Source organism: Podarcis vaucheri (assembly GCF_965113315.1).
Source record: "Podarcis vaucheri genome assembly, chromosome: 15".
Taxonomy (NCBI): domain Eukaryota; kingdom Metazoa; phylum Chordata; class Lepidosauria; order Squamata; family Lacertidae; genus Podarcis; species Podarcis vaucheri.
The window spans coordinates 19,355,006-19,368,048 of NC_138753.1; the positions used below are offsets into that span (position 1 = coordinate 19,355,006).

General features: G+C 43.5%; 1 protein-coding gene and 1 long non-coding RNA gene across 10 annotated transcripts in view; one reads left to right on the plus strand and one right to left on the minus strand.

The window, feature by feature from the left end:
* Positions 1 to 13,043, plus strand: part of NTM (neurotrimin) — a 799,838-nt gene that overhangs the window by 239,792 nt on the left and 547,003 nt on the right. The window lies entirely within an intron of this gene.
* LOC309519679 lies at positions 798 to 3,303 on the minus strand. Its single transcript, XR_014213963.1, has 3 exons — positions 3,255 to 3,303; positions 1,761 to 2,051; positions 798 to 1,147 (listed from the first exon to the last, which is right to left on the minus strand). It is a non-coding gene; the product is annotated as an uncharacterized lncRNA (long non-coding RNA).

The following is a 13,043-nucleotide window of genomic DNA, read 5'->3' on the forward strand; positions in this document are numbered from 1 at the left end:
TTTGCGTAGCCGACAGGCCATAGCATCAAAGGACAAACACATATAAATATAACCTCGGAGGGATGGTCAGGACAGGGAGAAAGATAATAATAACCAGATGCAGATAAATTAATAATCTCAGTACTTAAAACTTGGCAGAGGTAATAAAATAATAATAATAAAGCATAATGATAATAATAATAAGATCCTAGGCGAGGAATCCGGGTGACGACACTGATGTCATTCAGATAGCAGCTCTCAGTCTCATTGCTCTCTCAATAAATTTGGCAACCTTCTCTGTTGTTTTACCTCTAGTATTACATCTATTGTTGTTGTTTTCATTCATAGAATTGTAGGGTTGTAAAGTTAGGAGGAGCCCCAAGAGTCCAGTCCAACCCTCTGCAATGCAGAAATCACAGCTAAAGATTCCTGACAGATGGCCATTCAACTTCTGTTTGAAAACCTCCAATGAAGAAAACTCCACAACCTTCTGAAGTAGTCCATTCCACTACTGAAGAGTTCTTCCCACCAGAAAGTTATTCCTGTCAGGGTGCTGTCAGCAGCTCCTGGCTGGTTTCCCGGGAAAGTATAAAGACAAGGAAAAGTTTATTTACAGAGAGAGGCTATAGAACCCAGTATATGTCCCAAGTAAATCTCCACCTTCTCTCGCACCTCCCCATTTGTCATCAGCATCTCTACGGGTGTGTGTGTGTGCGCGCGCGCGCGCGCACACTGAATCGAAGATGCACACCCAGGCATCCAGAAGGCACATGAATAATTGCTTTCTCTTCTCATTGGGGAATTGTGACGAGAGTCTCTGACGCCTTAAATCATATTTATCTGTTTAAAATTGCTCTTGCCAACAGGAGCCCAAGAGAGGAAGTGGCTTGCATTCTGAGGCGCTGCCCCTGTGGAGTGGCCACAGCGTGCTTGCAATACAGAGGCATGATTTGCATTCTGTTTGCTCCATCTAGCAGTGCATAAAGGCAGCTTCATTTCTTCCCCGGCATCTCGTTGTGTTTGAAAGGAAAGGCTACGCGGCTGTGAAAGGTCTTACTAGGGGAATAGGAGAGGCACAAGGCAGGTTTCGCCATGCAAGGGCTGGGATGACAGGTTGCACTTGCCTTCTCTGTGCATTGTACTTGACCATTTCTGGAAATGGAGACCCCTGAAATGAAAACGAAAACAAAAGTGTGCCTTTATCTGCTTTCGGTATCACCAGTTCTGTAACTGCATGCATGTTGCGGATAATGTGGAACTATTCTTAATGCCAATGCAGTGGGCTCCACGAATTGCATACATTGAGTCTAAACTACTCACTGTTCTTTGTGAAAGTGACTGAGGCTGTCCAAAAGAGGAGGAGCTTATTGTCAGGGGTTTTTTTTTTTTGGGGGGGGGTATGCTGGTCTATAAGGAAGAGAATTGTACAGCATGTGCTTTGCACACAAAATATCCCATTTGCAATCACTGTCATCTCCAGGTAGGGCTGAGAAAGACCTGGAGTTCTGTAGAACTGCTACCAGTCAGTGCAGACAATGTTGTGTAGTGGTTAGGGTCTTGCCTTAAGATCTGGGAGACCATCCTCACTCAGCCACGAAGCCCACTGGGTGACCTCAGGCCACTCACCCTCAGCCTATCCTACCTCACAGGATTGTTGGTTCTGAGGATAAAACAGAGAGGAAGAAGAACCATGAATGGCACCTTGAGCTCCTGCAAGGAAAAGGTGGTATAAAAATATAATAAAAAAGTCAATAAATAGGTATATGGATGAAGGCTCTGACCGTATAAGGCAGCTTGCTGTGTTGGTTTCTGTAGCTTTGACTTGCTCCTTCACCTAGTTGTAGCTATTTCATCACGTTGTGAAATCTGGTAGGCATAATGTCATCCTTCATGGTCCCTGATTGGTTGGCATCACCAATAAGACTTTCACTCAGGTTCCCTCTGCATCATGTAGTCAAGCCTGCTTGGCTATGGGAACAATGGCTGCTTCATTACGTGATCCCTGGTTGTCTGGAATCCCTTGTGGGGCTGAGGTAGGCAGGAGCTGCAGGGTGGATCGCAAACCCTGTCATCTGTAAATGAGACCCACAAAGTGTTTAACTGGATGGTATGCTAGGGTGGCTGAATTCTTCATTCCGTACTGCAGTTCCTTAATCTGGATAAGTGAGTAGATTATTATTTTTTTTTTTTTTGTACAGGTTTTCAGACTAATAAACCTGAAATATTCTATGCATCTAAATGAGTTGCTGTCCTATGTTCCTGAGACTGATTTAAATCCCATGCCATATCTGCTATGGGGGGTGGCAGTGTGAGGGAAGGAGGCTGGTGGGCAAGATACAGAACAGAACCATTCAAAGTCAAGTGTAACAAAAGTGGCCTTTTATATGTGCGATCAGATTTGTGGCTTTGCAAAGAAACAGCGAGACCAAAAGCAAAAAAGGAAATAAAAAAAAACCACCACCCCTCTTGTGTGCTGTTTTTGAGTTTGCAGATCTGTTTGCAAATGAGGCTGGGAGCTCTCTGGGTATAAAAGTGGATGCTTGGCAAATCCTATTTCACTTCGCCAGTGAGCTGCAAAAGTATTGGATAATGGGTTATGTGTTGTAGATCTGTTTGATTGCATTGTGTTGCAAAGTGGGAATTGTTTTGCAACATAGATTCTTAATCACTGAGGCATCTATGATTGCGTCGAAAATTGGTTGAAATTGAAAGTTAACTATACTGCAGACGGCTTATTCTAGTGTATAATTGAAAATAAATTCTAATAACTCCTCTTGAAAAGAGCTGCCAAGAGGACTTACTAATACAACCTCCTTCCTCTACACCCTTTCTCCTCCCACCCCTGTGAGTTTCCCTTATGCATAGAGTAGCAATGGGAAATGGGGCTCATAAAGCAGAACACAGCATGACATGTTCTAAATGGAAGGGAACTCAGTGAGCTTGTGAGCTCCTGTTCTCTCCCTCTCTCCATCCTTGATGAGGGAAACTCTGGTGGGTTCCCAGGGAATTCTGGGAATTGTAGGTCTGGGAGGGGAATAGGGATCTCTTGGCTCCCAGAATTCTTTGGGAGAAACTTTGACTGTTCAAAGTGGTATCATCGTGCTTTAAATATATGGTGTGAAGGTGGCCTAAGAGGAATAAGAGTTGTAGTTGTAGTTCCTCCACTTTCCCACAAATATTCTCCCCTTTTGAAAACAGAAACCAATTTTCTGCCACTTTCCTGGTGGTGCGGCAGAAGCATCTCGGAAACTTTTCAGACAGGGGTTGATACTTACTTTTCTGAGGAGATTGATGCTTCCATTCCTGGCTCTCACCGTGAAGTCTGGCTAGCAGGAAGTTGTGAGAGGGAGCCATACCCCACTTCCTGCCACCCACAGTTCCCATAATGCCTTGGGTACAGTGTGACATGACACTGCAGCACCCTCAGGGGTGTTCCAAGAAGTGTGGGTGACAGGAAAGTACAGAGAGATCTGTGCTACAATGAATGTGATTTTTATTTACAAGTTAAAATAGCAAGGAGGAACGAGGGCAGAAAAAACTTTGGCCATCTCATGAGATTAAATAAGGTAACCCTCTCCAAAAAAAAATCAGAGAAATTTCTTTCTGCCATGATTTTTCAGGAGAGCTTAATTTTTTCAGGAAAGTTTAAGTTTGCCCCCAAAGTGAGTGGCCAAAATAGAAATTATCTGCATCACTCTAAGAGTTGTAAGTTCCTTTAAACTGTTCCTAATTTTGTGTTTTAATGTTGTAACCCACCCTGGGACCTTAGAACAACTCTGAAGGATCAGGCCAGTTGCCCATCTAGTCCAGCATCATGTTCTCACAATGGCCTACCAGACACTCCAGTGCAAAACCCACAAGCAAGATTTGAGCGCTAGAGGACCTTCCCCACCTCTGGCTTCCAGCAATTGGTTTTCAGAAGCATTGCTTCTTCTGACCGTGGAGCCAGAGCATAGTAATCTTGGCCATTGACAGCCCTTACCAGAGATGCCAACAAGCACTGAAGATTGAGGGGAACGGGTTGCACGTGTGACCTTGAGTTACACTTCAGGAGGAGCCGGGGAACAAAGCTGAACACAGTGGCCTGCAGCTCTTCCTCTCTTGTGCTTGGCAAGGGTGAGGAGGAACTAGCCACTCAAGCCATGCTGAGCTCCGCGCTCAGCCTCCTCCACCCCTGACAGTAGGAAACATTGGGTGGGGGGTTAAAAATGCTCAGCCCCTTGGAGTTGGTGCATCTGGCCCTTACAGTGAAGGACAGGTTATTAATTATAATAACGGATGGAGAACCAGATTTTGCTGGACAACAATTCCTATCATCCCCGACCATTGGCTAGGGTGGCTGGGACTGATGGGTGTCCATCAACATCTAAAGGTTCTCCATCCCTGCTCTAGAATCAACATTTCATACCAGCCTTGCTAACTTCCATCCCACTGTGCAAACCTCTTCTTCCCGTGGTGGCATTTACCTTTTGCAATTCTGAATTCATTTTTTTGCTCCATCAACGGGTCTGGTAGAAGCATGCAATTGATGCTCTTGTCTTGCATCTCCTGCTGACTGTCAGAGTTTGTGTGTTCATTGCATCCCTCCCCTCCCCTCCCTTCTCTTCCTTCCCTTGTTCTTAGCCATCATTTCCCCTGAACTGGAGCCAAGTATCAGCAGACAGCCCTGGAAACAGATAAGATGCATACCTTGGATCTGGGAGAGAATTATTGCATTGTTTTCCCAGGGAGGCAGCCAGAGAGATTGGGGTCTTGTTTGCTGAATATTTCAGCTCTTTTGAGGAGCATTTGTGGCCCATTCTTCATATTCCTGGTAGAGACTGCTGAACAAGCAAAAAAGGAGAAGATCTTGCTTTATTCTCCCGTGATCTAAGCACAAGGTGGAGAGAGGTGGGATGGTGACAGGGGGAAGACACCAGCAGAATGAAAAGGCAAATTTTTAACCAATGAAAGGGAATGCATTTTTAAAAATCCACATTGGAGCCCTAACCTGCAGAGTTTGCTGGTATAAAACAAAGTGGAGGCCAAACGCTTCCCAAAATTGCAGACAAGGAAAGGGAGAAATACATGCTAGTACTGCAGATCAATTATGGGCTCATTCATACTTACCTTTCCCCCCACACTTTCTAAGCACAGGTTTGTGTTTAAAAGTGCTGTATCCGAGCAGTTTTTTATTTTATTTTGTTTGCCCCGGTGCTTTCCCTGCGAAAACCCTGTCTTTAACTCTGAAGCAGAACAAAAGACAATTCAGGTTTTGAGCAGATTGTCATTTGTTCTGATTCAGCAGTAAAGAATGGGTTTTCATGGGGAAAGCACTGGGGGAGGTAGCACTCTTACTTACTTATTTCACCAAACCTTTATTAGGCATTACAAGTATAGGCCATCATAAAACATCCACATATACAAAATTATCATATATAGAAATAAACAGCCGTGTTCCGCTAAACAGTGCCATTCACCACTCTAAGAGATACTATTGACAAAAACCTCAGCCCCCCCTTGCAGTTACTTCTGGGTTGATGTCAGACAGATGGAATCTGATATTTTCATTGTGCCGTGATGTGAGAATACCCAAAAAAGGGGATAGCACACATTTGCGTAACTGGTTGTACAATGGAAAGTAGAAAAGGATATGTTCTACTGTGTCCAGCACATTTAAAGAACATCTGCAATGTCTATCATTTCTGGGGCAGTTTAAATATCTGCCCTAGACAAGAGCGGAGGGGGAAACGTTCAGTCGGGCTGACATAAAGGCCCTGCGTTGGCTGGAATTATTAATTTTGAGATAGTATATGTGCTGCCGAAGCGAGTACAAGTACTTAAATATATCTCCAATGCTACAATACGCCTCGAAACTGGATTCATAAGAATCAAGGCCAGAGTGCGGCTCGCCACTCTTAATTTTTGGCTGAGACTAGCCTCTCTTCTGAGCGGCCTTGCTTCCTTGACTATCAAAGACGATTTCCAATCGATATGGAAACGAGCAGTGGATAATATAATAACAACTCTAGGATTCAATTCACAGTTCTCACTTAACATGGGGAACAAACAAGCCAAAAACATTATTAAACAGTTTGTGGTAGACATAGAACGACAGGCAGACGTAGCCAGGTCCCCATAATTTTTAGTTAGCGAAACTAGAAGATACTCGACTTCCCAAATGCCGTACATAGCTAACCTTGAAATACCAAAACAACGAAGGGCTTTCACCTTGACCTGTTGCCAAGCCCTCCCTTCAGCAGTTCAGGAAGGCCATTATAGGAAGATACCATATGAGCAGAGGAAATGTCCATGTGGCTCTGGGCAGCAGGAAACAATGGAGCATGCCCATCTTCACTGCCAGTATTACATAGACATTCGAGCCAGGTTTATTCAGGCCATCCTATATAAGTTCCCTGGGCATTCAGAACAACACTACATCTCCCTATTACTACAGGACAAAAGCCCAGAAGTCACATATTTAGTCGCCAGATTTTGCGCTGCCATGATAGATAGAAGGATGGTCTACACTACAAATCAGTCCTAAATAGAAGACCCATATTGTTAGATCCATACTTCTGAAGCCCCACCCCATACAGCTGTTCTTTTTAAACTGATCTCCTTTAAATTTTCCTTGTAGGTTTTTATTCATCCATCACCTACGCTTAATCAAGTATTCTATGTAAATGTTTTAATCTACGTTTGGTTCTTGTTCCCAATTAATTTAATAATTATCCGCTTAGAGATATTGTTATGCTATTTATTTAGGTGTTTTGCTTATGCTGGTTTGTGACCGTAATAAAGTAAATTCAGTTCAATAATTTTGAGATGCAGCATAAGTGACTCTGTCGTATTTAAACCATAGAACTTGGAGAAGTAAATTTTATTTACAGCTGGCTCGATTTTTTGTTTTTCAGTGTCCCTTTGAATTCTGCAATAAATATATTGCTCACTTGAATTATACAAGAGTTCCAAGTCAGTAGCGATAGACCTGATTTTGCTATGCAAGGGTTGGAACTACAGCGGTACCTCAGGTTACAGACACTTCAGGTTACAGACACTTCAGGTTACAGACTCCGCTAACCCAGAAATAGTACCTCGGATTAAGAACTTTGCTTCAGGATGAAAACAGAAATTGTGTGGTGGTGGCGCTGCGGCAGCGGGAGGCCCCATTAGCTAAAGTGGTACCTCAGGTTAAGAATGGTTTCAGGTTAAGAACGGACCTCCAGAATGAATTAAGTTCTTAACCCAAGTACCACTGTATCTGGATTTATAAGAGTCCTTAAGTAAGTCAGAGAGCACTCAGACACAGCACTTTAAACTGAGGAGCTATGCCTAGAAACATGCCACAAAAGAAAGTCTCGACAAGCCATGTTTTCTTGTCTGTTAAAAATAATCATATGCTAGCTTTTAAGGCTGTAAACTTCAAATTAATCATTTAGATCTGTCAACTTAAAACCTTTTGGCTGACTATGTTGACATTGGGCTGGCGCCTTCACTATACTCTTTTTGGCACATGCTAAAAATAGTTTTTGTTTGTTTAGGCAAGCAGACCCAGACATGCAGAATGTTGACATGTGTTTTAATCTGGTGGGGTTTTTTTTTTTAGCTTATTGTTGATTTTAATCACTTTTTTGAAGGTTTTAAATTGTTGTTTTCAATTGGCATTTGTTTGTTTTCTTGTGTTGTTGGGGTTTTGTTTGCTGATACTTACATTGTTTTATTCTTTTTGAAACGGCTTTGATGTTTTTTGTATTTGCAATGAAATGCTATATAAATTTTAGGAAATAAATCTAAACAAAGAAGGGCCACCAATTATTGGACAACAGGTTTCATATCTATGTACAATAACAATCTGTCTGTCTGTCTGTCTACCATCTGTCTATAGAGAATAATAGAAATGTAGAGTTGGATGGGACCAGAAGGGCAATCTAGTACAAACCTCTGCAAAGTAGTAACCATAACTAAAGAATATATCTATATCTATATAAAATTATTTGAACTGCAGTTGCCAAATTATTTGACAAACCAGTAGCAGCCAGCGAGGTGGGACAGGACTGTGTTGTTGGCCAATCTTCTGAATACAGGACATCTCTTCTGGTTACCAAGAAGAAGAGAGAGAAGGCACTGGGGAGTTTGGTGTGGCACAGATACAGCATTCGGATACCCCTGCACTCACACTGCACCAAGGTCTCTGCTGCCTTGCCCTTCCACCTGCCCCTATTGGTAACCAGCAGTGATGTGCAGTGCTCGGAAGCTAAGTCAGCAGTACAGTCTACAGTCCCCACCCTGTGCTGGCTTGCAGGCTATTACTGTGACAAAGGGTTAAAGACCTTGCCCTCTATGTCTGGATCCCAATCCTGATGGGAGGCTCTGTTTGTGCCATTTGTATTGGGGTTGGGGAAAGTTCCATTGCAGTGAATGGGAGTTTTCTCTCTCTCTCTTTGCAATGCAAATTGCAGGCTAATGTGTATGTACAGATGGTGTGTGTGTGTGTGTGTGTGAGAGAGAGAGAGAGAGAGAGAGAGAGAGAGAGAGAGAGAGAGAAGAAAAAACTGCTGGTGGCCAACATCTAAATTTATGCCTGTTATGACACATCACTTCAGAATGAAGAAATTCTGCTTTTTGCTTCAGAACGTCTCTGTTTACTCAACTGCAAATTGATGCTGCAAGTTTAACCAATTAATTAATCAACTATCTAACAACATGTTTATTCAGAAGTATGTCCCACTTCTGTTCAATTAGGCTTTCTTCCTAGTAAGTGTGTTTAGGATTGCTGCCTGAAACCCATAAGATTAATCAATTAACAGTGTATGACTGCACAGTTAAGACTGTCTTCCTATCCTTACTTAGTTGTCAGTAAAACAATTGAACTATGTGGGATGCACTTTAAACAATGCATTCATAAGACTGTGCTGCATAGCTGCAATCCCATGCATGCTTATCTAGAAATCTTCCCTTAAATACAATGGGATTCACATCACATTGCATAATATTGCTCTATTGGTATACATAAGATTGTAATATAAAATTTTGTTATTGGGTGCTAATTCTTAGGATGCCAGTAGATTAACATGCATAGCACTATGAAATATGAAATACAGCATTTGGGGTACTCAGATTTCAGAATAGCAACTGGGGCAAGAGTCACAGCAAGGTTTAAAGGCCTGCTCTTGGCTACAATCAATATTAAATTGCAGAAACATGGATCTCCTTCCTTATACCTGAAGCAGTATTAGCAACAAAAGCCAGGCTGCTCCCTCTCCCATTATTTTTGGAAGGAAAGAGAGTTGCATATTTGATATATATATATAGCTAATGGGCATATACAACAGAATATACTGATTTATTAAAATTTGGTGTCTTGCCATTGGAACCTAAGACGAGCCTGCTGGATCAGGCCAATGGCCCATCTAGTCCAGTGTCCTGTTCTCAAGTTGGCCAACCTATGCCTGTAGGAAACCCTCAAGCAAGATGTGAGCACAAGAATACTCTCCCCTCCTGGACTTCCTGTAACTGGTAAATTAGAACAGCCTTCCTGTCCTAAATCAGCCCCACAAGGCAATTCACAACCATAATTAAGTGAGAAATAAAGCAACATATCAAAAAAGTGGAAACGATAGCAAACACAGAATAAATTAAAATATCCAAGGGTGATCAAGCAGTCCACCACCTCCTGAGGGAGTCTATTCCACTGTTAAACAGTCCTTGCCATTAGAAAGTTCTTCCTGGTGTTTAGTTGGAATTTCTTTCCTTGTAACTTTCCTTGCCAATGGTTTTGGGTCCTACCCTTCGGAGCAGGAGAAAAAAGCTTGCTCCATCTTCCATGCGCTACAGCAGTTTAGATATTTGAAGATGGCTCTCGTATACCATCTCAGGCTCCTCTTTTCCAGACGAAACATGCCCAGCTCCCTCAACCTTTCTGCATAAGTCTTGGTTTCCAGATCACCTCTGCCAGTCAACCAGCTACAAATCCACATATGAAAAGATTGCATTAAACTGCTGGTGAATTTTCACGAAGACTTTTTTTAAAAACAACAACAACAAAGAAACATAACTGATGCAGAAATGTGGGAAAGTGGCAACTTTTTAAAAAGAGAGAAACGGGAAACTAAATTGTCCATCCCTAACTCAGCCACACCCATCTTTCCTTTAAAGGGAAAATGAGGGATGTAGTTAATGGTGTCATTGTTGTGTTAATAACCAGCTTACTCACTGTTACTCAACGGGTAGTTAATCTGGAACACGCAGAGCTCAGATGAAACCAGGTATGTTTCTGGAACTAATGGAAGACAATTCAAGACTGCGGTTAACTTAAATACCCATCTGCTTACATCCCAGGAGCCTATAAATTTCAGTGGATAATTAGTAGCTGCCACACAGGAAGCAACAGGACATTGCATGTGTTCGCTTGAGTTCTGATTCACCATCCGTCACTCTCTGTGATTAGGACCAGCTCTGTCATGGAGAAAGTCTAGGCATCTTAGCTCCAAGAATTCTTCCTGCCCCTTCAATGGATATATCTCTGAGAGAGAATTTCTGTTAATGATGATGCTCCAGATCCCTGGGGCTCAGCTTAGCTAATGGGGACCACAGTGTAGCGTGCCATTAAATCACAGCAGTTTTAAAAATGAAATCTGTGTCATGGTCAACCCTTCATCATTAAAGTTGCTTACAGGCAATGGCCATTTTGGGTGGGGGTATCATTACGCAGTGGTGCTGTGGGTTAAACCACAGAGCCCAGGACTTGTCGATCAGAAGGTCAGTGGTGCGAATCCCCGTGACGGGGTGAGCTCCCGTTGCTCGGTCCCTGCTCCTGCCAACCTAGCAGTTCGAAAGCACACCAAAGTGCAAGTAGATAAATAGGTACCGCTCCAGCGGGAAGGTAAACGGCATTTCCGTGCACTGCTCTGGTTCGCCAGAAGCGGCTTAGTCGTGCTGGCCACATGACCCGGAAGCTGTACGCCGGCTCCCTCGGCCAATAAAGCAAGATGAGCGCCGCAACCCCAGAGTCGGTCACGACTGGACCTAATGGTCAGGGGGTCCCATTACGCCACCCCACCACCCCATTCTTTCTTCTTCTGGATCCAAAAGAACCCACACAGCGGAGACCGTATATCATTTGGACATGCCACAAACAATTGCTGTCTGGACTCAAAAGGAAGCCCCCAAGAATTCAATGGGACTGGCGCTCTGCATACCTAGGGTATCTTGAATATTTTTTCCCCAGGAGTAAACCCACTGGTGTCAGTCAATATTGCTCCTAAGCAAGTGTGCCTCTGATGACCCATGTATTGATTTACTATAGTGATATTCTACAGAATAGGGCAATAAATAAAACATGGAGGTTGCAAAATTTCAGAACGTTAATGCAAGCGGGGGGGGGGGGATCTGTGATTTTATCTAAAACGAGTGACTAAGTGCCAGGAGGAAGTTCTTGTGCTCAAATCCTGTTTGCAGGCTTCTCTTGGCCAACTGGTTGGCCAGTGTAAGAGCAGGATTCTGAACTAGATGGGCCACTGGCCTGATGTTCTTGGGTTCTGAAGATGATCGGAGCTGTATGTCCAGCAATTTTTGGAAGGCCACAGGTTCCACAGCCTTGAAGATAGTTGTTCGCAGGTGCACCCTCTCCTCAGTCTCATCCTGAACAGCTTCATTGCCTACATTAGGCAAAATAACTCTTGGCAGGCACTAAAAATGCAGATGACATTCAGCTTCAAGGTTCTTTCTCTGCCTTCTCCAAACCCCTTGAGGCCTGCATACAGCTGACCCTTACACCTTGCTCTCAGCCATAGAATTCATTATATATGATGAGCATAGATTTAAAGTACGGGTGGCCAAAGATCTATATTCTCAGGAGACACTACCCAACAGATGTCTGTGCTTTGCCACACAGCCTCTCGTGTGCCCAGACTCGGAAATAATTTCGAAGAGGGAGAGGGATTGTTACACGTACCTGTCATTTATTTAAGGGTTTGTTGTTCATTTCTTTTAATCCTGCTCTTTGGCTGGAAAAAGAAATCCCAGAGCTCCTTTAAAATGTCATTAATAGACGGTCCCTGGCCTCAGGCTTATGAGCTAAAATACATGGCATGAAAGGAAAGGGGGTGTGGAGGGAGGAGGAAAAAAGGCTAACACTAGCATTGGTTCTTAGTTGCAATATTCTTACAATGACTAGCTGGATTTGGAAGAGTAAAAGAACAGAGATAGCCAACATTTGTTGGTGTCTTAAACTGATGCAGAGAGAGACCTGCAATCCTATTCTACTATTATAGTCTTGTGTTTTAAATGTGGTCTCCATTTTCCCGTCCCCCCCCCATTTATCTTTGTTTCTTATTACAGTGGTACCTTGGGTTAAGAACGTAATTCGTTCTGGAGGTCCGTTCTTAACCTGAAACTGTTCTTAACCTGAGGTACCACTTTAGCTAATGGGGCCTCCTGCTGCCGCTGTGCTGCCGCCACATGATTTCTGTTCTCATCCTGAAGCAAAGTTCTTAACCCAAGGTACTTTTTCTGGGTTAGCGGAGTCTGTAACATGAAGCGTCTGTAACCTGAGATACCACTGTATTCTATATTGTATTTTTAAATATTTTGTTGTAATACTTTGTTTATTGATGGGTGGCTATATCAGTTGTAGTAATAATAATACATTACCACTGTCTCCATTTGGGATCATTTTGTCTGATGGCAAACTCCTCTGGGTGTCTCATCTGGTTACAGGCATGACCCCTCCGCAGTCAGCCAGTGGCACTATTAGAAAAGGACTGGCCAGTGGAGCTTGGAGGCAAGAAAGAGGCAAGAGTTGCAGGAGGAAGAAAAAGGAAGGGAGTGAGGAAGGAGGCAGAAAGAAAAGTAGAATACAGAGAGAGGGAGGCCGGAAGGCAGGCAGATGGACCAACAGAGGAGGAGGGGAGGTGGAGTAGAGCAGACCTGACCCCAGTGGCCCTGGAGGAAGTCACTGGTGGCAGTGGCGTAGCGTGGGGGGTGCAGGGGGGCCGGCCGCACCGGGCGCAACATCTGGGGGTTAGGGTTAGGGGGTGCAAATCCATGGGTTAAAGGTAAAGGTAAAGGTACCCCTGCCCTTA